A 22,239-nucleotide genomic window follows, 5' to 3' on the forward strand; every position below is an offset into this window, starting at 1 on the left:
TGGCCATCCATGTCACTGCAAAGGGCAAGACTGCATTCTTTTTGAGGGCTTAGTAATTTGCATTGTACATACGCCACATCTTCTTTATCCACTCATCAGTCACTGGACACTTGGGCTCTTTCCATAATTTGAGTTATTGTTGATAGTGCTACTGTAAACATTGAGGTGCATGTGCCCCTTCAAATCAGTATTTTTGTATCCTTTGGATAAATATCCAGCAGGGTGACTCCTGGGCCATTGTGTGTTCTATCTTTAACTCTCCGAGGAACCTCCACGCTCTTTTACAGAGTGGATGCACCAGTTTGCATTCCCACCAGCAGCATAAGAGGGCTCCCCTTTCTTTGCACCCTTGGCACCATCTGTTGTTTCCTGACTTGTTAATTGTAGCCATTCTGACAGGTGTGAGGTGGTATCTCATTGTTGTTTTGATGTGTATTTCCCTGATGAGTGATGTTGAGTATCTTTTCATGTGTTTGTTGGCCATTTGTACGTCTTCTTTGGAAAAGTGTCTGTGTCTTCTGTCCATTTCTTTTTTTTTTCAATAATTTTTTTAATGTTTATCTATTTTTAGGAGAGAGAGAGAGAGACAGTGTGAGCAGCGGAAGGACAGAGAGGGAGACACAGAATCCAAAGCAGGCTCCAGGCTCCTACCTGTCAGCACAAAGTGGGGCTCGAACCCACAAACTGTGAGATCATGACCCGAGCTAAAGTCAGACACTTAACTGACTAAGCCACCCAGATGTCCGTCTTCTGCCCATTTCTTAACTGGATTATTTATTTTTGGGTGTTGTGTTTGGTAAGTGCTGTACAGATTTTGGATACTAGCCCTTTATCCGATATGTCATTTCCAAATATCTTCTCCCATTCTGTAGGTTGCCTTTTAGTTTTGTTGTTTTCTTTCCTGTGTAGAAGCTTTTCATCTGATGAAATCCCAATAGTTCATTTTTGCTTTTGTTTCCCTTGCCTCCAGAGACGTGTCTAGAAAGAAGTTGCTATGGCCGAGGTCAAAGAGGTTGCTGCCTGTGTTCTCCTCTATGCTTTTGTTGGTTTCCTGTCTGGAGTGTATTTATGCTAAGTGACATAAGTCAGCCAGAGAAAGACAAATATCATAATGATTTCACTCATATATGGAATTTAAGAAACAAAACAGATGAACATAGGGGAAGGGGAGGAAAAATAAGATAACAAAGAGGGAGGCAAACCGTGAGACTCTTAACTATAGAGAATAAACTGAGGGCTGCTGGAGGGGCACTGGGTGGGGGGATGGGCTAGGTGCATGATGGGCATTAAGGAGGGCACTTGTTGGGATGAGTACTGGGTGTTGTATGTAAGTGATGAATCACTAAATTCTACTCCGGAAACTAATACTACACTATAAGTTAACTAACTTGAATTTAAATAAAACCTTAGAAAGAAAAAAAATACCAATGGCCAATGATTTCATCAATCGTGCCTTCAAAAAAACCTGAAGGATACAGTTCAGAGAGCTTCCATGTTGGTTGACAAGTGTCAGGAGGGCATGCACCTCAATCTCCGAGGGGACAGAAGTTTGGCGCCTTAATGAGGTCTGGGCCATGCCCTCAGTCTCTCTTCTATCTGGCTCTTCCTGAGTTATATCTTTTAAAATAAACCAGTAATCTAGTAGATAAAGTGTCTTCCTGAGTTCTATGAGCTACTCCAGCAAGAAGGGGTTGTGGGAACACCTCACGTATAGCCTGTCAGAAGCACAGGTGACAAGCTGGACCTGTAATTGGCACCTGACGTGGGGGACAGGGGATCTTGTGGGACTGAACCCTTAACGTGTGGGATCTGAGGCTATCTCCAGGTAGATGTTTTTGCAACTGAGCTAAATTGTAGGGCACCCAGCTGCTGTCACAGAATCACATCTGGCGAGGAGAAGTGAAATGGTGAAGTCATTGTACTCAGAGTAGAGAAGACTCCCAGGAGCGTGTTTTTCCTTTACATTCATTCAGTCAATAAAATATGCAGCTCGAAAACTGGAACATCGATACATTAAACCTCACAAATAAAACTTCAGAAGTAGAACTCAGGGCATTTTGGTGTGATGGAAAATACTGTACTGCGAGAATACCCAAGGCCCAGGTCTGTCACTTCAGCGCGACCTTGGGCAAGTCGCTTAGCTTCTCCAGGAATGTGTTACTTTGTCTTAGGTATAAAGTGCCCTTCCTCGTCTAAGACTGACTGCCATATAGAAACGTACTTTAACATCCCCAAAGTGCAACATAACTTTCAAGCACTGACATTCTATGCCAGACTCGAATTTCTTCTTATGTCCCCAGACCTCAGAGTAGAGAACAGGTAGAGATTTGGGTAGTGAACTAGGAGCTAGAGTAGCTCTCTAGGACAAATCAATCAGAAATTTCTAAAGGATTAATGTTTGCCTGTGAGAGGAAAATTCCACAGAGCAAGCCAGTGGCTTTCTAGATTAAAGGAACCGAAATCAGGAAGGTCTGTCCACTCTGTTCCTCTTCCCAGCCTCATCTTCTGCAGGCCTTTATAGTCTTTTAGTGTGTATGTCTTTTGTGTTTGGGGTGACATCTCATTTAAAATAGAAATTCATTAGGGGTGCCTGAGTGGCTCAGTGGGTTAAGCGTCTGACTCTTGGTTTTGGCTCAGGTCATGATCTCACGGTTTGTGGGTTCGTACCCCACATCGAGCCCCGCGTCAGGCTCTGTGCTGGCAGTGGGGAGCCTGCTTGGGATTCTCTCTCTCTCCGCCCCTCCCCTCCTCACTGTCTCTCTCTCCCCCTTTCTCTCAAAATAAATAAACTTAAAAAAATAAAATAGAAACTCATCTTTATTATTGTCTTTTTTGAGAAGCTGTATTACACGCAAGGTCCTTCAGCCTATACAATGACTTGTAACAATGCTTCAAAACAAATTTAAGATTTGTTAGCAGCTTAGTCCCCGTTACTACACTCATATTGAAAATCACTCTATGGAATTAAGACAGTGTTCTGAAAATGTATTTAATACTCTTCTGGCATTCTGAGTGGATTCGTGATTCTAATACTTTGAGAGTGACAGCTTCCCACTTAATTAACAAGAAAAGCGGAAAACTCAGGAGGCCTTGTCTTCCCCAGAATCCAACGGTAAAGGGCAGCTTTCTGTAGAAAGGAATACACTTAGGTGTAGTGCATTAGTGAAGAAAAGTTCAATATAATCGAAATCGGTCAAATGTTAACATTTTAATGTCAGTTCTATCACAAGAAAAACCTCTAGGGCGAGCACATCGTCACTGTCCTTGTCCCTATACCTTCACTGTGGTCTGATGAGCTTCAGGCTGTGTGCACATGGTAGGGGAAAGCAGGAGTCAGCACAAGACTTTGATGCCTTAGGGTCCTGAGGCAAAGACGGAGCTGTGACAGTGCCTGGTCCCATTATGGAATCCATTTGTTCCTGAGCCTTTGGGTGGTTTTTTACATATGCTTTTGCCCAACATACCAGTATTAAGTTTAACTCAGCAAAGATTTCCGGGCACCACACATATCTCTTTAGATGACCATTTCAGAGAGAAAACAAATACAGGAAATGATTTACTCAGAACCCTAGAGTGAAGCAGTTTTTGTTTTTTTTTTTTAACATGAAACCCATAGAACATTCCTGCTTCTTGATCCGATTTTTCATGTACCTTAAGTTTATTTTCATGCTATCTAGAATTTTATTACAGACACCTCCCATACCTCAGGACTATTAACCACTGGTGTCTGTACTGAGGAGGAATGCTACGTGATCCTAAAATGCGTTTTGTTGTATGAGGATTATATTCACATAATGCAAAAATCGAAAGAGACACCGTAAAAGGTAAACAAGGTAATGAGCATGTTGTGAACTCAATTTCTCGCTCCCGTGATCTGGAGAAAGGAGGCCTTGAGTCCTCCAGCAGGCACCTTCCCACTGTGCCCAACTCCTGAACAAACAGGCTAAACCCATCTCGGAGAGGATGATTCATCCCCCTGAAGCCAGAGTGGTGGAAGGGATTAGCATGCGCCATCCATCTCCTGTGTTAGGCTGAGAAGTCCTGTGCTAAATAAATACGGACTGAACTCCAATGTAGACCAATTAAAAGAAAAGGTTGTTTTTAATGTTTATTTACTTTTGAGAGAAAGAGAAAGACAGAGGCATGAGTGGGGGAGGGACAGAGAGAGGGAGACACAGAATCCGAAGCAGGCTCCAGGCTCCGGGTTATCAGCACAGAGCCCCATGCGGGTCTCGAACTCACAGACCACGAGATCATGACCTGAGCTGAAGTCGGAGGCTTAACCGACTGAGCCACCCAGGCACCCCCAATGTAGATCAATTTTAATAAAAACCTATATCACATAATTTAACATTAGAAATAGCTGAGGTTCAGGTGCCCGGGTGGCTCAGTCGGTTGAACATCCGACTCTTGATTTCAGCTCCTGTCATGATTCCAGGGTCACAGGATCGCTGAGCTTGGAACCTGCTTAAGATTCTCTCTCTCCCTCTGCCCCTCTCTCCCTGTAAAATTTAAAAAAATGAAAACTAGCGGAGGTTGACAAAGATATTATTTTAATCGCCTTTATGTAAGGCGATTTCGCCTTACATAACCTTACTAACATATACCACCTATTTTTATTGTCTTTCTAAATATCCTATAAATAACATATTTTTTAATTGGTCACATAGAGGCTGAGTATGAGAACTTTGCTCTCTGGGGCTTAGGAGAGTGTCTGCATCTACATTAAATAGGATTAGGTTTTGAGTACTTCTTGACCGTTTCTGGATAAGCCAATTTGGTGACATCTGTACTGACTGACCGCTCTTCCGCCTTCTTGGTTCTGAGTCGTGACCTGGATGCTGGCAGAGGCTGGCAGCACGGGTGACCTCCTGCTGAGTCCCTGGGGCCTGGCCCTCTGATCGGCAGGCTTTTGCTTTGTAACCAGAGCTCCCTGACACTCTCCTTGCTGTGCCTTTGCTTCAAGGATAGTTTTGTTTCTTTTACACTGAGCTCCTAATAGCTCTGATCCTGGAGTTCCCTGTATTGTCGGTAGCGACCCACCCCTGCTTCGTGCATATGAAAAGTGATGTGGTGGTAGGGTTTGAATGTTTACACCAAGCACAGAGGCTCTCCGTTCTAAGTGCCGCAATTATGAAAGATGCACAGAAATAGGAGACATGCCAGCTGAAAGAATGGTCTAATTTGCAGGCAGCTTGCATTGTGTTTTGTAAGAATATGTTTGACATTTTAAGCTTTGCTGTGGCAGTAAATTGTACCTCTCCTAGCAGCAGGAGTTATTAAGTCTGTGCCCAGAATAAACCAGACTGTTCTGGAAAGTTTCATTTTTTTCCAATTTTCATCCCCCATTTTATAACCGTGTTTGTCTCTTCGGAGATAAGCCTATAAGGATACAGTCTATTATTTCTCATTTAGAATTAGAAATACCACTTTTTTAACCTTCGCAGGGTTTTATCATAATCTCCTTAAAAAGTCAGTATGAGTTCTGATTCTAAATTTTAAAAAATTAAGAGTAAATACGACAAAAGATTTAACCTGAAACTCCTGTGGTGGATGGAGTTATCTCCATCTTAGTGCTGGCTATATAGCATGGCCTAAATGTTTGTGTCTCTCCCAAAATTCATATGTCGAAGCTCTAAGTCCCAATGTGGCTGTGTTTGAAGCTGGGGCTTATACATCAGGAGGTAACTAAGATTAAATGAAGTCATAAGGGTGGGGCCCTAATCCAATAGGATTAATGTCCTTACATCTTTATAAGAAAACAGAGCAGAGGGGTACCTGGCTGGCTCAGTCAGTAGAGCATATGACTCTCAATCTTGGGGTCAAGAGTTCAAGCCCTATGTTGGGTGTGGAGCCTACTTAAAAAAAAAAAATCCAAGAAAATACACTGAAGAACTCTTCCTTGATGTGCACATAGAGGAAAGGTCATGTGAGGACAAGCAAGAAGGTGGCCATCCACAAGCCAGGAAGAGGGCTCCTACCAGAAACCAGACCGGCTGGGACCTCAATCTGGGACTTCCAGTCTCCGGAACTGTGAGAAATAGGTATCTATTGTTGAGGCCACCCAGTCTGTGGTGTTCTCTTATGGTAGCCCATCCTAAGACACCTTCTATTTTGTCATAGGCACAATTATTTTGCCAAGAAAGCTGATGAGACACCATCAGCTGTAACACGCACCCCCAGTTCCCATGACGCTGAAACCCGAAAGGTTAAAAAAAGGTGAATTAACAATATTTTACAAAGGCAGTTTTTAAAAAGCACAAACGGTGAAGGTGACAGTAATGACTAGAGGTTTTTAGTTCTGTTTGTTTTTAGAGAGTGTGCTGTGCACAAGCAGGAGGAGCGGGGGAGGGGCAGAAGGCGAGGGGGAATCCCAAGCAGGCCTCATGCTCGGTGCAGAGCCCCATGCAGGGCTTGATCTCAAGACCCGGGGATCCTGACCTGAGCTGAAATCGGGAGTCGGACGCTTAACCGACTGAGCCACTCAGACGCCCGACTGGAGTTTTTTAATGTAGCTTTTCCTCAGAAAAAGGCCAATAGTCTGCTTCAGTCACCTGATCTTTGTTTTATGGCCTCCTAAATTGTTAGAAAAGGAGATGGTGCAGAGCTCATGCACAAGAAAGTGAGGGCCCCAAATGGGCAAGTAGATCTAAAACCAAAGCTTAAAGTTTTATTGTTTACATTGGGAACCTAACTCAGTTTCCCCGGAAAAACCTCAGCTATTGACAAAACATCGCCTTATCAGGCTAACTCTGCTCCTACCTTGCTGAGAAAATGCACATTTCTTCAGTTTCCCTCCTTGCCACCCCAAGTCTTGTCCATCCCGCGCCCCCCAGAATTACCGGCTGCCTCTCAAAGGCCAGCATCTCTCTGTTGAGCTCCTCTTTCCTGGCCGTCAGCCAACCCTCTGTCTCTCTGCAGCCTCTCCCCCAGTGGCCTCCTGTCCTCGCCCACACAGCCACCGTCTCCTCTCCTGAACCAGGAACAGAAAACCACACACCAAGACAAGCCACGCCCAGCCCTGCATCTGCCTGCCAGCGTTAGACGCCCCTTCTCCTCCTTTCCAAGAGGGGTCCGCGAGCCTTGCCTACTTCCTTGGCCTTCCTTCGCCTGTCAACCCGCCGCGGCCTCCCTGCCCTGGAACACCACTCCATCTCAACAGTCTCTCGGGTTTTCCTGCCACAGGCTTCCATCACCAGGTTTTACAGCAGCATCACAGGTCTCAGAACAGCTGTGGTTGAACTGCACAGGATGATCATTCCGCTGGCACCCCCGGGACTGACCGTTAGCACACGGACCAGAATGTACTCTTTCTGAAGCCGCTGGTCATCCAGCAGGCAGGAAGCCTGGCACAGCTAATGTGCTGCCCCAGTGAAGGGCACCGACCCTGAGCAAGACCTGGGAGGCGGGCAGGCAGGGTATAAAGGCCAACAGGGAATAGCATCGTGCTGAGGTGGGGTCGAGGAAAACGTCAGCTGCGTGTGGAAAGAGGTTTAGGCTCTATGTCATCGTAGGCGAAAACTAATGCCATTAGGGTCACTTATAAATACTTGAGAGTCAACTGTTTAAGGAAAAAAAAACCTATGTGAGTTTTTTAAGGACGCTTAACTGACTGAGCCACCCAGGTGCCCTTGTGTTTCTCAAGGACAAAGGACTAGAATCCACATGTACTGATTCTCCAAGCCCAGTGGCCCAGCTTACCACACTGTAGTCTAGTTTAAATAAACAGATCCAGGAAAACAGGCTTTGTCCGGAGTAGTTGGTGCACAAAGTATTCAATAACCTGCATAAATGCTTTAGTGATTACTGTTTACCTATGATCAAAATTTCCACGTCAAAATAGAACAGAGTTTTCCTCCACTGCTTTATTGTTCAAGTATTCTTCGATGTCCTGTTTTAGTGGATGAATCATAATACACAGAGCACTGGGAATCATTGAGAACACCAAACTGTGTGTGCTTGAAAGTTTACAAGCTCACCGCTGAGTCAAGAGGGCATACCCTGCCTGCAGCACAGAGAGCCAGTATTACGTTGATCTGCCTTCAGCTCTACCAGTGGTGCGATTTCTAGTGGCTTCTGCTTTTCAAAGATTCACTATCACTGTAAGGTGATATGCGCCCCATAAAACCATCAGTTTTACGCAAGGATATGTCATCTTCGTAAGAACAAAAAGCTTTCGTATGCACGCACTGCCAGTACATTTCAAGAGGCCCAAATTTGCATGAGTGGAACAAATTATCAGACAAAAGGTCACAGATTACTTTGGCTAAAAAAAATATCTTTAAAAATATCCAGCTCGACCTTCTGCTCGCTGGTTTCTATATGCTGCATACATCTGGGTGTGCGTGGGTATCTATATAGCTTTTTTAAGGTGTATGGTCTAGCCCACTTTGCCATAGTTCTGTAGGAACTATAGCATGCCTCACTACAAAAGCAAGAAGAGCTCGGTCTGCATTTCTGCCAACTTGATGCAAGGCCTTAAGAGCTTCCTGTGGAAGAGAGCCAGCATGGAGAATCCAGTCAATGTCTGCAGTGGGGAAAATTAATGGCAGACAGTTGGAGGGACTAGGTGATTGGCTGTGCAGCTTCAGGACCAGCATTTTCTCTGGTTTCAGGTCCATCGATGGATCCTGTGAGCGCGGACCCAAGTCTTTTTTAAATTAAAAACAATTTTTAACATTTATTTATTTTTGAGAGAGAAAGAGAGAGCAGAGGAGGGGCGGGGGGTGGGGGGTGGTGGTGGAGAGCATCCCCAGCAGGCTCCATGCTGTCAGCACAGAGCCCAATGCAGGGCTTGAAACCACAAACTGTGAGATCACGACTTGAGCCGAAATCAAGAGTCGGATGCTTAACCAGCTGAGCCAGCCAGGCGCCGCACCCCCCACCCCGCCTCCACCGACCCAAGTCTTTAACCACTATGGAAAGGAAGTAGTTTGTTCAGAAGTCTCATTGCGTGCATCCTCCTCACCTGCTGAGAGCCTGGGTGAACAGTTCGCACTTCAGGTTCAGTGTAGCTGATTAGCTGTTTCAGCTGGGAACAAATGACAGAACTCTCATTTGTTCATTTCAATGACTTGGAGCTATGTTCCCTACACTTGACATGCCATCACCTGGACCCCTGAAGATAACAGTTTCAGCATCTTCTATTCTAGCAGCAGGCAAAGCGTGCATTACTTTTTTAAGACGTAGTTTATGCAATTCCTAATTTAACATCTTGCATTGCTGTGAAGCATCAGTTAAAACTGAGGAACCAATATTGATACATTATTATTAACAAATGCCCATAGTTTATATCAGAGTTCACTCTTTGTATTGTACTGTTCTGTGGGTTTTGCTGAATACAAAATGTCACGTGTCCATAATTATAGTACCACTCAGAATAGTTTCACTGCCCTAAAAATCCCCTGTGCTCCATTATTGATCTCCTCTCCCCCCTCAAAAAATCCCTGGCAATCACTGGCCTTTTTATTGTCTCAGTCCAGAATCACACACTATTCTTTCCAGAATGTCATACAATTGGAATTATATCGTATCTAGCCTTTTCAGATGATTTCTTTTACTTAGCAATATTTATTTAAGGTTCCACCATGTCTTTCCATGGCTTAAAAGATACTTTTATCTTTGGATATCATTCTATCATATGGACATACCACTGTTGATCTATTCACCTGCTGAAGGATGTGTTGGTTATTTGCAGTTTAAAAGTGTTTATATTGTAAACGTCCGTGTGCAGGTTTTCGTGTGGACTTGCCTGTTAATATTTCAGTCCCCACTGATACAGCTGCGGTCTGGTGAGAACAGACTTGTGGGCACTGTTCATTCTGGAAAGCTGTAAGATATTCACTTTGGGTCCATTTTTCTCAAAGCTCCTTAATACCTATTGGGCTCTCAGCTACCATTTCTGAGAGATTGGCAGATTAACCTCTGCAGATGTATTTTCTGAAGCTTGGTTATTACTAATGACCAAAAGTTTATCAAGTTCCTTCAAGGTGTTACAAATGAATTCGTTTTTTTATTGACTCCAGAGAGGGCTGACATATGCCACAGAGACTTAGGGAGAGGTGGCAATCCCTTATTCGTTCCAGACATGTCAACATTACTTTCCAGGACTATAAATCCCTAGTGGAAATAAAGGTGCTTAAATTTTCAGGTAAAAAGTTATACTTTGGGGGCGCCTGGGTGGCTCAGTCAGTTAAGTGTCTGACTTCGGCTCAGGTCATGATTTCACGGTTCGTGGGTTCGAGCCCCGTGTCGGGCTCTGTGCTGACAGATCAGAGCCTGGAGCCTGTTTCAGATTCTGTGTCTCCCTCTCTCTCTGCCCCTCCTCTGTTCACACACCGTCTCTGTCTCTCTCAAAAATAAACAAACATTAAAGAAATTTTTTTAAAGTTATAAAAAGGGATTATCTAAGCTGAGATCAGATGTACCAATGTTCTTGACATTGACTTTCTGATATCTACTTCTACAGCCAAAAGAACATTTTTCTCAGTATCTGGAAGGCCCACAGTCCTGTAGCCTGTCTCCTTTCATCTCAGCTTCCAAATCAACAGATGGCTGTTGGTTGGTTCTGCTGCCTGTTTCCAGGAAGTTCATTCCCCTGTGTTACAAAGATGTTCTTGGTCACATGGAGCCTTCTGTTGTTCAGTCTCCTGCTGCTGATTTCCTGGTTCTTTGTGCTGCTGAAGGCCATTGACTTGACTCAGATTCTGATGTTCTAGATGCCAGCCCTTTTCACTTGCAAAATCCATGATCAATGCATATGGTAGTGAAGACAGAAAAACTAGCTTTCTTCCTTGTGTGGAGATGGAATTTGAGCCTGTGCATGCTTTTTTTTCAGCAGGAAGTTTCTTTAGATTATCTGCAGCCGCTGATTTTTCTGCTGAGTTCTATAGAGGCATAGCGGGACTCCAGTCTGACAGAAGGATGAACAGAGAGAGCCTGTCAAGGAAAAGAATGCTCTTTTTCCCTCCATTTTTAATTTCCTCATTTACAACTCAATACTGTGAATGGAAAAGAAGGGAAAGCAAGGGCTCACAGAGATCTTTGCACAGGCTCAGGAGAGCATTATTCACAATCGCCAAACTCAAGTGTTCGCCTACGAATGAATGGATCGACAAAATGTGGAAATACGTACCCTTGGAAAAATATTCCTCATTAAAATGAAAGGAAACCCTCATACATGCTACAACACGGATAAGACCTGAGGACGTTACGCTAAGTGAAATAAGCTCACTACACGAGGACAGGTAGTTTATTACTCCACTAATGTCAGGTACCTGGAGTAGCCAAATTCACAGACAGGAAGTAGAATGGTGGTTGCCAGGAGCGAAGGGGAGAGGTGAGCGGGGACTTACTGCTTAATAGGTAATGTTTCAGCGCTGCACAATGATCACGATGATAAAAATTCTAGAGACGAATGATGATACTTGCACAACAATATGAATATACTTAATGCCACTGAACTGTACATTTCAAAATGGTTTAAATGGAAAGTATTATGTTATGTATATATTTACCACAATCTTTAAGAAATCAATATTGCAATTAATGCAATAATATTATACAACAAGCGTCTTAATCTTGGGTGACCATGAATCCTGGTTTGCTGGCCTAAGTCCCCATTTCTGCTTCTTTGCCCAGGGCAATCGTTAATAGTACCCCTTTCACCCTTAACAGTGTCCCAGATTGAACAAGAAGTCATATGGTCCCCCTAGATCTGTTTCATAATCGCATAAATCATCGCATGGCCATTCTCATTTGCAAATATCTGAACATTCAGAATGCACCTGCATTTTCTCAAATTACTCTATAAATTCAATGGCCTACAGAATGTTAGGGGTTCTGATCTTTGTTTTTTTTTAACTTAAAACAACACCCATTTATTAGCTGACAGTTCTGTAGATCAGAAGTTTGGAACAACAGGCCTGAGTTTTCTGCTCAGGATATGACAAAGCAGAAATCAAGATATCGGCCAGGGTGAGCTGTCATCCAGAGGTTCTGGGGGAAAATCTACTTCCAAGCCCATTTTTGGAATGGAATTCAAATTCTTGTGGTCGTAGGACAGAAGTCCCTAATAGGACTGAGGTCCCCCTTTCCTTGCTGCCACCCTTAACATTTTTTAAAGATTATAGATTACTTTCTTTTTTTATTTATTTTTAATTTTTATTTCTAATAGATTTTGCCCCCCCTCTTTTTTTTTTTTTTTTTTTTGCAAGAGAGAGAGAGAGGGCACAAGTGAGCAAGGGGCAGAAAGAGAGAGAGAGAATCCCAGGAGGGGCAGAGGGAGAGAAAGAGGGAAAGAGAAAGAGAGAGAAGCCGTGCTCACGAGAAGCAGGGCTTGAGCTCACCCAGTGTGGAACTCGAACTCAGGAACTGTGAGATCATGACCTGCGCGGAAGTCAGATGCTTAATGACTGAGCCTCCCAGGCGCTATGTAGATTACTCTCTGAACCCCTGACTAAAGTACCAAAAGCAGTCCTCTTCCTTCACAAAATCATAATTTCTTTAAACCAAAACCCTCTAACTTTTGACAAGCTCCTTTCAATTTCTGCAGGTTCAAGGGAGCAGACAAAAGGCCCAGTCCAAGACAGTTGCCTCTTTTGGCTGCCGTTCTGTTGTTTTGCTGTTGTTAAAGATAGCAGCAGACAGTCTTTGAAGTCAGAGATATGTCTGTTTCAATTAACTCTGCTTTTCACCTTACGACCAGAAAATACCCCACTTTTTCTTTGAGAAAGCCACAGTTCTCCATCCTCACCATAAGAGCACCATTTTACCTGCCAAAACCCTTTCTGACTGTCTCCCCCAGAGCGAGTGTCAGTCTCTCAAAGGAAGAGTTGCACATCTGTAGCACCCAGCACCAATCATGGTACAAAGGACGTTCTTAATAGATACATCTTGAGACAGTGAGTAAACAGATCACTCAATGATGTTCAAATACTCGTCTTGCTTGATCGTCCTCAAATTCTGCTTTAAAAAATACACCAAAAAACCATGCCTTCTCTACCCACCTCCTGCTTCAATTTGGCCCATTGATGATCCAAGCAGAGAGTGAGTTCAGGTTTGGATGTTCTACTTTATAATACACTTAGAAAATCAAAAGATCATTTTGATTTTTTTTATTTATTTTTGAGAGAGAGAGAGAGAGAGAGCGTGAGCACACGTGAGCAAGCGGGGGAGGGGCGGCAGAGAGGAGACAGAATCCAAAGCAGGTTCCAGGCTCTGAGCTGTCAGCACAGAGCCTGATTCGAGGTTCGAACTCAACAACCGCGAGATCATGACCTGAGCTGAAGTCAGAGGTTCAACCAACTGAGCCACCCAGGTGGCCAGATCATTTTGACTTTTAAAAAAAATTTTTTTTAATGTTTATTTATTCTTGAGACAATGCGAGGGACAGAGTGCAAGCGGCAGAGGGGTAGACAGAGGGAGACACAGAATCGGAAGCAGGCTCCAGGCTCTGAGCTGTCAGCACAGAGCCCGACGCGGGGCTCAAACTCACGAACCGTGAGATCATGACCTGAGCCAAAGTCAGACACTTAACCAACTGAGCCACTCAGGTGCCCCTGATTTTCAGTCCATAAAAGGAGTTGTGTCCTACAACTTAACCTGCCACTACGCTCCATATAGCTGAAGACAAGAACTCATCCCCCTTATAACCCAGGGGGAGGGAAATCCAGATTTTTCTCTTGAATGTTTGCTCAAATAGGAAGGAAAGAGAAAAACGGTGGGAAGCGGGAAGTGGAGATCATAATGTGTTACTGTAACATAGATTAATACTACTTACTTTCCCTTATAATTAATCAAGCAATAGTGTAATATTAGATTCAAACACTTCCCTCCTGAGAATACACTGTGTGTGGGGCTTAGGTGGGGGCTCAGGAGGGAGGACAGTGGATTTGTCTTGAAGCTGCATTTACAGAGCAAAAGCCCTGTGTTTATTTTCATAGGTTTAGTTTTGGTGGCTTGGGTGGGATGGCTAAACTCGGTGTCACCACTGGACTTGAAAGAATGTATTCACATTAGAGTGTGGTTTACCCCAGGCAGCATTTGTAATTCTGCATTTAAATGCTTTCACCACCTACCAGGTATCTGAATGGAGTGTTGCCTTTTGAGACATAAAAATCAATTAAAAATAGATACGATAGACTGACAAACTCACTAAGTTACCCTATTTGTTTTTGCTACTCTGCTTTCATTTTCTAACTCCAAATATCAGAGGCAAATATAAAATGACTGCATTCAGTAATCAAGATTAAGTCTTAGATACACCAATGGAATTTCTGACTGCCGATAAACGATCATTTATGGCTTAGTAATAGTAGAGAGTCCATCATATTTACTTTAATGGTTTGCAAAAACAGAATCTGACAAGTAGCAGGGTATGAAATACGTTATTACAGTCAATACTCTTATTTAATTTCCAATTAACAGGTCATTTCTATCTTTATGATCCTTAAAAAAAAAGCACATTAAAGTTATAGAGGAAAGAAAGATTTAGTAGAAACATAGAGACACAGATAACTCATCTAATGAAAGAGCCAGCCTGCCAGGAGCTATAATTTCTGTTATCACGCCCTGAATTCTTCCTTTGTATTGCTATGCATTAAACATAGCCTATCTGTGACTTTGGTGGGGAGGACTTTTTTAGAAATCAATTCTCCTGGTATTTGACTTTGATTACTAAACCAGAACAAAGGAATATTATTTCGTATTCAGATAGAACCACATGCAGAGGCAGGCACTTGGTAATTTTTAGTTATTTATTTGCTTGATGCTTTTTCCAGCAATTTCAACTATAATGACTATCATATCCATCTGTTTGAAATGGAAATTGGTTAGCAACCAGATCCTTTTTGGATTCTTACAATATATCATCTACCTGCTTTGAATGAAATATGCTAGCTCAGGCTCTGATGAAATATGTTTTAGATATGTAAGACGTGATGGGGTGTCACTTAGCTTTCATTCCAGTCTCCTTCAAGTATGCCTTCCTCAATTGTGGAGGCTGGAAAGGTGTAAACTACATTTCCCAGAGTTCCTTGCAGCTAGGGTTCTGGGCACAGATCAGGTTCTGCCCATGGGATGAGCTGGATGAGAAGGGAGGGAGAGGGTATATATAAAAAAAATATGTTTGCTAGCTTGTTTTTGTCATTAGTAGCTGTGTTCAGTCACTGGCTTCCTGTGTGGAATTGCACTTTGTAAGCAGCTAATCTGATCACTTGTGCCTTGGACTGTCAATAGCTCCAGTGGTGGCTCTGATTCCCAACCTTCATCCCTTGGCAATGACAGCAGCAGCCCTGGGGGGGGGGGGGGGGCAGTTCCGCTGTGCTGTCTGGGTGTCACCCTTAGAGCTCAGCCTGGATCCTCTTCTCCCCTTTCAGCTGCAACCTCTTCTTCCAACCTTGTCAACACCTAACTCCCGTACAAAAACCGTTTTGCTTACAGTAACTAGGATAGTTTCTATTATCTGCAGCCTCCCTCAACAGGGAAGAAGGGAGAGATGAGGGAATTCAGTGCACAAGACATTAGTTCTGATGCCTGGGAAGAACTGCCAAAGGGAAAAAGTTTGTGCCCATCTGACACATACGGTTATACATTAAGAACAGGGAGGAGATCAAGGGCCATACCATCCAGATCTACCCAAGTGAGGGCCAACACTGCAGGGCCTGAGGTTAAAGCCAAAGCATAGTTATGAGGGCTGAGAAATAATTCTAGGGACCCCTGGAGAGAGAAGAAAAAAACATTAAGGAAAAAAAAAATGACAGGGGAAAGAGGAAGGAAAAAGAAGGGAAATGAGAACAGGGAATAGCAGGGAATAAAAGCATGCCTATGGCGAAGAGAAGCCTATGCCAGATTGTTCCCTGACCTTGCCTGGATGGTGCTGGAGAGCGGTCCGCCAAGGATGCATGCTGCTTCCTGCCCCTGCTCTGCAGGCCTAGCTCACAGCTTCTCAGAGCTGGGCTCAGGCTTCTCACATACACACTCAGGAGGCCTTTCCCTGGGTGAAAGACACGTGACTCTGTCCCTATAGCTCTTGAATAGACATATAAATTCAAACTGGGTAAATATGTATAACCCATAAATTTTTGTGTATATATGCATAGAGAGAGAGAATAGCTGGAAATACACAAAATGGAAATACACAAATAAATTTGTATATAGGACACAGATGTGTGTGTAGGATAGATGGAAATCTACAAGATGTGTATATTAAACAAAAATCTGTTAGATTTTTCAAGAGAAAATTAATCCCAGTGGTTTTCAAGTCAGGCAATTAGTAATGCAAAGAGCTGACAAACTAGTCAATCATGGTACATATCGGCTTAGGCTCTGATCAGCTTCAAAAAAATGATTGTAAATATCTTTTGTATAATGCATTAGAGTAGTCTGAGAGCCTAAGATGCTTGCTTACACAAAACAAGAGTTCTGAGACCATAATCCTTAGCATAAAAGACGAGAAAATTTGTGTCAGAGCCCAGGCCTGCTGTTCCAGCCTCATTCACAACATTGTCCCTTCCTCATAGATACCTGGCTCTCCTTGGCCCACCCCTACAGTATACATGCGCATGCACAGTCTTCGCAGGCGCTGTTCCTTGCGTATTAAATGCTCTTCCTTCCTCAAGGACCTTCCTTCACAACCCCACCACCACCGCCTTAAGCAAGCACTCCTGACATCCCTCCCTTCACAAGTCAAATTCCCTGTTTCTGCCCTTGACATTTTTCCTGCCTAGCACGAGCACCGGTGTAATTACAGGTTTACGTATGTATGCCAGCAGACAGGTGTTCCCTGAAAAGTTAGGTCTGTTTTTCTTGCTATGGTATTCTGAAGGCTCAGCATAGTGCCTTAGGTGCCTAGACAGTGCTGAACAAGTGAAAAGCTAAACGAATGCTATGGCTGTTTCGCCCCCAAAGTCCAAATGCTCCATTGTAAACTATGTAACTGTCCATGCGAAAACTAGAAACTATTATCATTTTACGAGGCCCATACTTTTTTTTTTTAACATTTATTTATTTTTGAGACAGAGAGAGACAAAGCATGAACGGGGAGGGTCAGAGAGAGGGAGACACAGAATCTGAAACAGGCTCCAGGCTCTGAGCTGTCAGCACAGAGCCCGACGCGGGACTCAAACTCACGGACCGCGAGATCATGACCTGAGCCGAAGTCGGCTGCTTAACCGACTGAGCCACCCAGGCGCCCCAGGAGGGCCATACTTCTAATGGCATTAACAGAAACTAGCCAATTTAATGTTTAAATTCTATTTTAGAATTCCAACTGGTCATCTCTCCCTCCCCGTACTGTCTCATCATTTCTAAACACCACCGCAGGTAACGTCTTTAACCCTAGATAAGCCAAAGGCCTGCGTAAGGTAGAAGATATGCAGGCTTGACAGGGTGAGCCTCTAGCTCCCAAAAGACTAACTACTAGGAGCTTAGCATATACTAGTGTATACTGTGAGAGCATACAGAATACACCAGGACAGGAGAATGACCCGTTCGCCTGCACGTTCGGTTCTCCTGTCTGTTACGCAGCAATCCCTCCATAGCCCCCCGGAGATGACATTTAGGGCAACACATTTCTCCTCCTAATACGACTGCTCACAGCGTGCTAACCGCACACTCGATATTACAAATTACTCCATGCGCTTCTCCCCACCACCTCGGGAAGGCTCATTATCGCCATTTCACAGGTGAGGAAATGGCCCCGAGATGGGATTCATTCCAGGTATTCCAGTGCACGCTCTGAATTCCTTCTCTTGAGTGGTTAGAAGTTTGCCTGATTGGGAAGTGAGTAGCCAGAGAGAAAGCCGTCGACTCCTCTTGGATACCTCTTAGGTAGGGGTTCTACGCGACGTACTCTCTTACGACATCAAGAGAAGAAAATCACAAAAGCTGAAGGACATTCAATTGGCCGTGAGGCACCACCACACTTGCAGACCTTCCAGGGACCAAGCTATACCACAATCAGGCTCCATTTTTATTTCCTTCGGTGTGGTCTTAAATAAATCCCTGGCGTCTTAACACTTCCATACCCGTCTTCTCAGAGCACCTTCTCACTTTCCCTACAGGTAGAAACATAAGATTGCACAGACAAGTGCTGACAGCCTCATACCAACAATGCATTATACCCAGGGCTAAATGACAATGAGAGCTTGACTCAATTCCTATCTAAAATACGAATCAGAACATCACCATGCAGTAAAGAAAGATTTAGTTGCATTTTTTTCTCCTGTATATCGCCAAGCTTGACTGGTCCTTTGTAAAGGATAGAGTGATAGAACCTTCATCATGTGTTTCAAATTTTGGATACTAGTTTTCTAAAGGTGCATATGAATTATTTATAGTGACATGCATATAAGTAGTCACATATCTACCCGCCAGAAATACCTTCTTTAGAGTCCTCTTAATCTCCAGCAAGATTTGGCTTTAGAAAATACACATAAACAGAGACTTAAGATTTATTTGGGAAGCACCTCTGCCCCTCCATTTTAAAACAGAATTAACCATGCAGACATAGTATTTTCAGTTTCACATCCTGCTGGTAAGTAAAATTTTTGTTAAAACCTTGACTACCTTGGTGATTTAGCTACAGCAACACACACACACACACACACACACACACACACGGACAAATAATTTCCAGAGAACGTCATACAATAATTAAACCTTTCTAGAAATGGGCTTTCTTTTGAATGACAAGAAGAGCCTATAGGGAGCTCCAGTTTCAAATCTGACCAAATGCATTCACAAAGCAGTTGTCTCTGGAGTGGTCTCCTTAGTGGGGAAACACTTTCCAACTTGTCAAGGTCTCCTTTAAAAGAAGTTATGTGCAATCCGTGGCCATCAGGGAGTTGCTTTCATTCTCTGCAAACAACCCTCTCCTCTGAGGTCCTCCCAAGATCCCTCACCAACACTGGAGAGTCCTTTACACTGCATGTTCAGTCAGGCATCAAGGACAGAAAAATCCACAATCTAAACTTCAAACGGAATTAACCATTCATTAGACAGTAACGTCAAGGATTCCATAGTTAATGAGCCACACGAATAGTATTACATTCAACAGCTGAAAGGAGGAGTTAAATGTCAATCATTTGCCTGTAATATTGCTAATAACCTTAACCTCAAAACGATATAGATCTCTTCTAGCTCTCTGCCCACAGGAAACGTTCAATGTACATTTAAATCCATGCATACCAACTGATATAAAGCTTTGCACGTAGATATTTACAGCCTTACCCTCTTTCTACATAAAGCGTTTCTATCCTCATGATATTTACCACAAAGAACCCAGGTAATACCACGAGATACACCTAGAGCAATATTACACAAATCCTAGCATCCCGTTTTGAAATTCCTTCTTAAACTGTGTTTTTTGTTGTCAGCTTTGACTACGTCCATAAGTTCTTTCACATCACCTAAAAATTCTGACCAACTTTCTGGGTTTAAGTTATTAGCTCACTGTCTCCTGCTAGTTAAAAATCAATTCCCAAGTGGTAGCTTCTAAAGGGAGAGATACACGTGTACTCCGTGAAAACAGAAATCTATTTTCACCTTTAAGACACTAAACATGTCCCCTGCAGCTCTGAGTTCTGACTTATCCGATGTTAACATCTGAAGCACATCCCGCAATCCCCTGCCGCATGGCAGGCTCGCCTGTTTTGATCACGTCTAAGTTTTCAAGGTAAACAGGTCACTCTCGGCGGCCGGAACGACAGAGGAAGAGAGCACGAACTCACCTAGGCGGTCAGACCCCGGACACGGGGGGCCCGAGCGCGCGAAGCGACCTGTCGCGCCCCCGACTCCCCGCGTGCTGGGGGAGGGCGGGCGCAGGGCGGGCAGAACTAGGGTGGGAAAGAGGCTCGCCGCCGCTCCCCTCTGCGGACCATTGTCAGCGCCACGGTCGCCGGCGCTTTCTGCACGGTATGGGGGCGGGAGACTCTACCGAAGCGAATAGTTGCAACGCTCTCCCGGAGCCGGGGAGAAAAAGCTGCTTTTGCATCAGAGCCGGGGGCCGTACCAGGTGTAACTTCCACCCCTTGACCTATTTTAGAGTGTGAGAGCGAAAGCGGTAGGGAAAAATAGACGGAGCGCGCGCGGGGGGGAGGGGGGCTCCGGGACGCGCGTGCCCGAGTGGGAGCGCGCGCCCGCCCTGCCGGGGCTTCCAAAGAGAAGTTACGGCGAGGGCCCCGAGGCCTCCCGGGCCGCGGCTCGGCGGCGGAGCTCGGGGCTGGCCCCCCCCGCGAGCTCCTCCCGCCGCCGCCCGGGTCCAGGCTTCGCGCGCCCTCCTCCGCGCGCGCGCCCTGCGCGGGAAGCTCCGTTCCCGGGGCTCGGGGGCCTTCGGGCGGGCTCCGCGACAGTAGCTGGGCGACCGCCCGCGGCCCGGGCGCGCGGTTCCCCGCCCCCGTCACCGTCCCCGCCTCCCCGACCCGCCCTCACCTCTCCGGAGGCGGCGCTTGGGCTCCGGCGGCGCCTCCAGGCCGGGAGGACTGACGGCCTCGGAGGGGCGGCGGAGCGGAGCCGGGGGAGTGTCGCCTCCCAACCCAGTGCCCTGGGGACGCCCCGCCCGAACGTTCCCGGGAAGTGAGGCTCTGCCGCTCCCGCCCGGCCCGGGGATGGGGGTGACCTTCCTGCCTCCTTCCCAGGCTCTGCGCATCAGCTTTTCCCGGCGTGGCCGGTCCTACGTGGGAGAGGACGCCAAGGGGAGTACACCTGGCCGGCCCGGAGCACAGCAACGCGGTACCTGGGGGTGACAACAACGTGACGCTTTAGCGCGTCTTTTCTCCTTTGATTTTTGCAACCACCTACTTCAACGGAGATGTGCCTGTTGGGTTTCTGGGATAACCGAAGTCCGAGGTGCCAATGCTTAGAGTCTCCAGATCTTGTCATTGAAACGGGATGCTTAACCTGTTCAAAGAGTTTTGCAAAACTAACCCCATCAAAATAGCATCTATCAGAAGGAGGGATGGAATTTAGGTTAGAAGTTTGTGTCTAAAACTGGACACGTCTGCCCCATGCACACCCTCTTGCTTCTGTAACAATAGGATTTATCTACTTTCTCCCAAGTCCTTGGTGTGATCATCTTCAACCCCTATTAGTAAACAACTCACTAGTCGTCAGAAGCCTGTGCATTACAAAAAAAAAAAAAAAAAAATTCTCGGGGGGGGGGCGCTACTCTAGGGCTCCCATAGACACTGGTGTATTTAAGGTACTACTAAGAGGGTGGGTGGTGGAGATCAGCATACATAGTTTGTGATTCTGAAATAATTTGCCAGTGCAGCACTATATTGGGGTAGGGGAGGGAACCTTTACTTGGGTATTACCATGCTCAGGAGAATCAAATCGACATTTCCTTTTTCTGTAGAAGTTTCCCTTTTGCATTTAAAAGGGGGAAAAATCATGAGCCTGATTTCACATGTTTTTCTTGAGCTGGATCCCAGCCCACTGAAGTGCCACTGGTGATTTTTATTTCTATTCCATGGAGATGCAACCGCAGTATGTCCTTGAGTGCAAGATACATGTATTTGACACTGTGATGTCCCGTGCCATCTTCTAGCGGTGCACTAGGGGACAAGGCACACCTAAATGAGTATAGTGACTTAAACATAGCAGGTACCTAGTAAATACCTGTCCAGTGAATGGGGTCTCAACAGTGTGTGATAAATACAAAAGTGGGCTGTTTCCAATTCTGCGGGAAAGCATGAGGGATATCAGTTAAAAGTGACGCGGTCAGGGAAGGCGCCCTGGAGGTGGTGACAGGTGCAGGATTTTGCTATGGAGAATCGGCTAAGGGATGAAAGTAAGAAAGTCTGTTTACTATGTTTCTGAGATCTGGCAGGACAAGAGGTTCTTAACATTTTGTAGGTATTAGGCTCATCTAAGAATCTGAGAGAAGTTTTGGAACGCTCCTATATAAAAAACAAATGTAAAAATGTTTGCCTATATTTTTCTGGGATTTCACAGACTGGCTAAGGCAAATCTACAGAATCCCTAGAGTTCTGTGGACTTGACTTACCATTTCCTCATTTGGCGGCAGGGAGAAAAATAAGGAGATTATTCTACTTGAGGCCATCATAAGAGGCATTTCCGTGGCCACCACCAGAATTTGGGCAATGACCAAGGGAATAGAAAGGAAATTGTGCCGTAGAGGAATCTCTCAGCAAAAAGATAAAATAAAATATGTCTGTCAAGCATGGCTGATGCAGGGCGGGTACATGGAGGGGAATGACAGGCAGGGTATTGAATTAT

General features: G+C 44.8%; 1 protein-coding gene across 5 annotated transcripts in view; it reads right to left on the reverse strand.

Moving 5' to 3' along the window:
* Positions 1 to 20,639, reverse strand: part of TRMT9B (tRNA methyltransferase 9B (putative)) — a 73,203-nt gene extending 52,564 nt beyond the window's left edge. For 3 of the 5 annotated variants that reach the window (XM_019466782.2, XM_019466783.2, XM_019466779.2), the window contains exon 1: positions 19,731 to 20,375. The gene's annotated coding sequence lies outside the window, so the exon portion shown is untranslated. Of the gene's footprint in view, positions 1 to 19,545; positions 19,704 to 19,730; positions 20,376 to 20,430 lie in introns of those variants that run through there. The other 2 variants (XM_019466780.2, XM_019466781.2) reach the window with 2 other exon arrangements.
* Between the last annotated feature and the right edge of the window lie 1,600 nt (positions 20,640 to 22,239).

This window comes from Panthera pardus, unplaced genomic scaffold, assembly GCF_024362965.1.
Source record: "Panthera pardus isolate Hobbes unplaced genomic scaffold, ASM2436296v1 HiC_scaffold_13, whole genome shotgun sequence".
Classification (NCBI taxonomy): domain Eukaryota; kingdom Metazoa; phylum Chordata; class Mammalia; order Carnivora; family Felidae; genus Panthera; species Panthera pardus.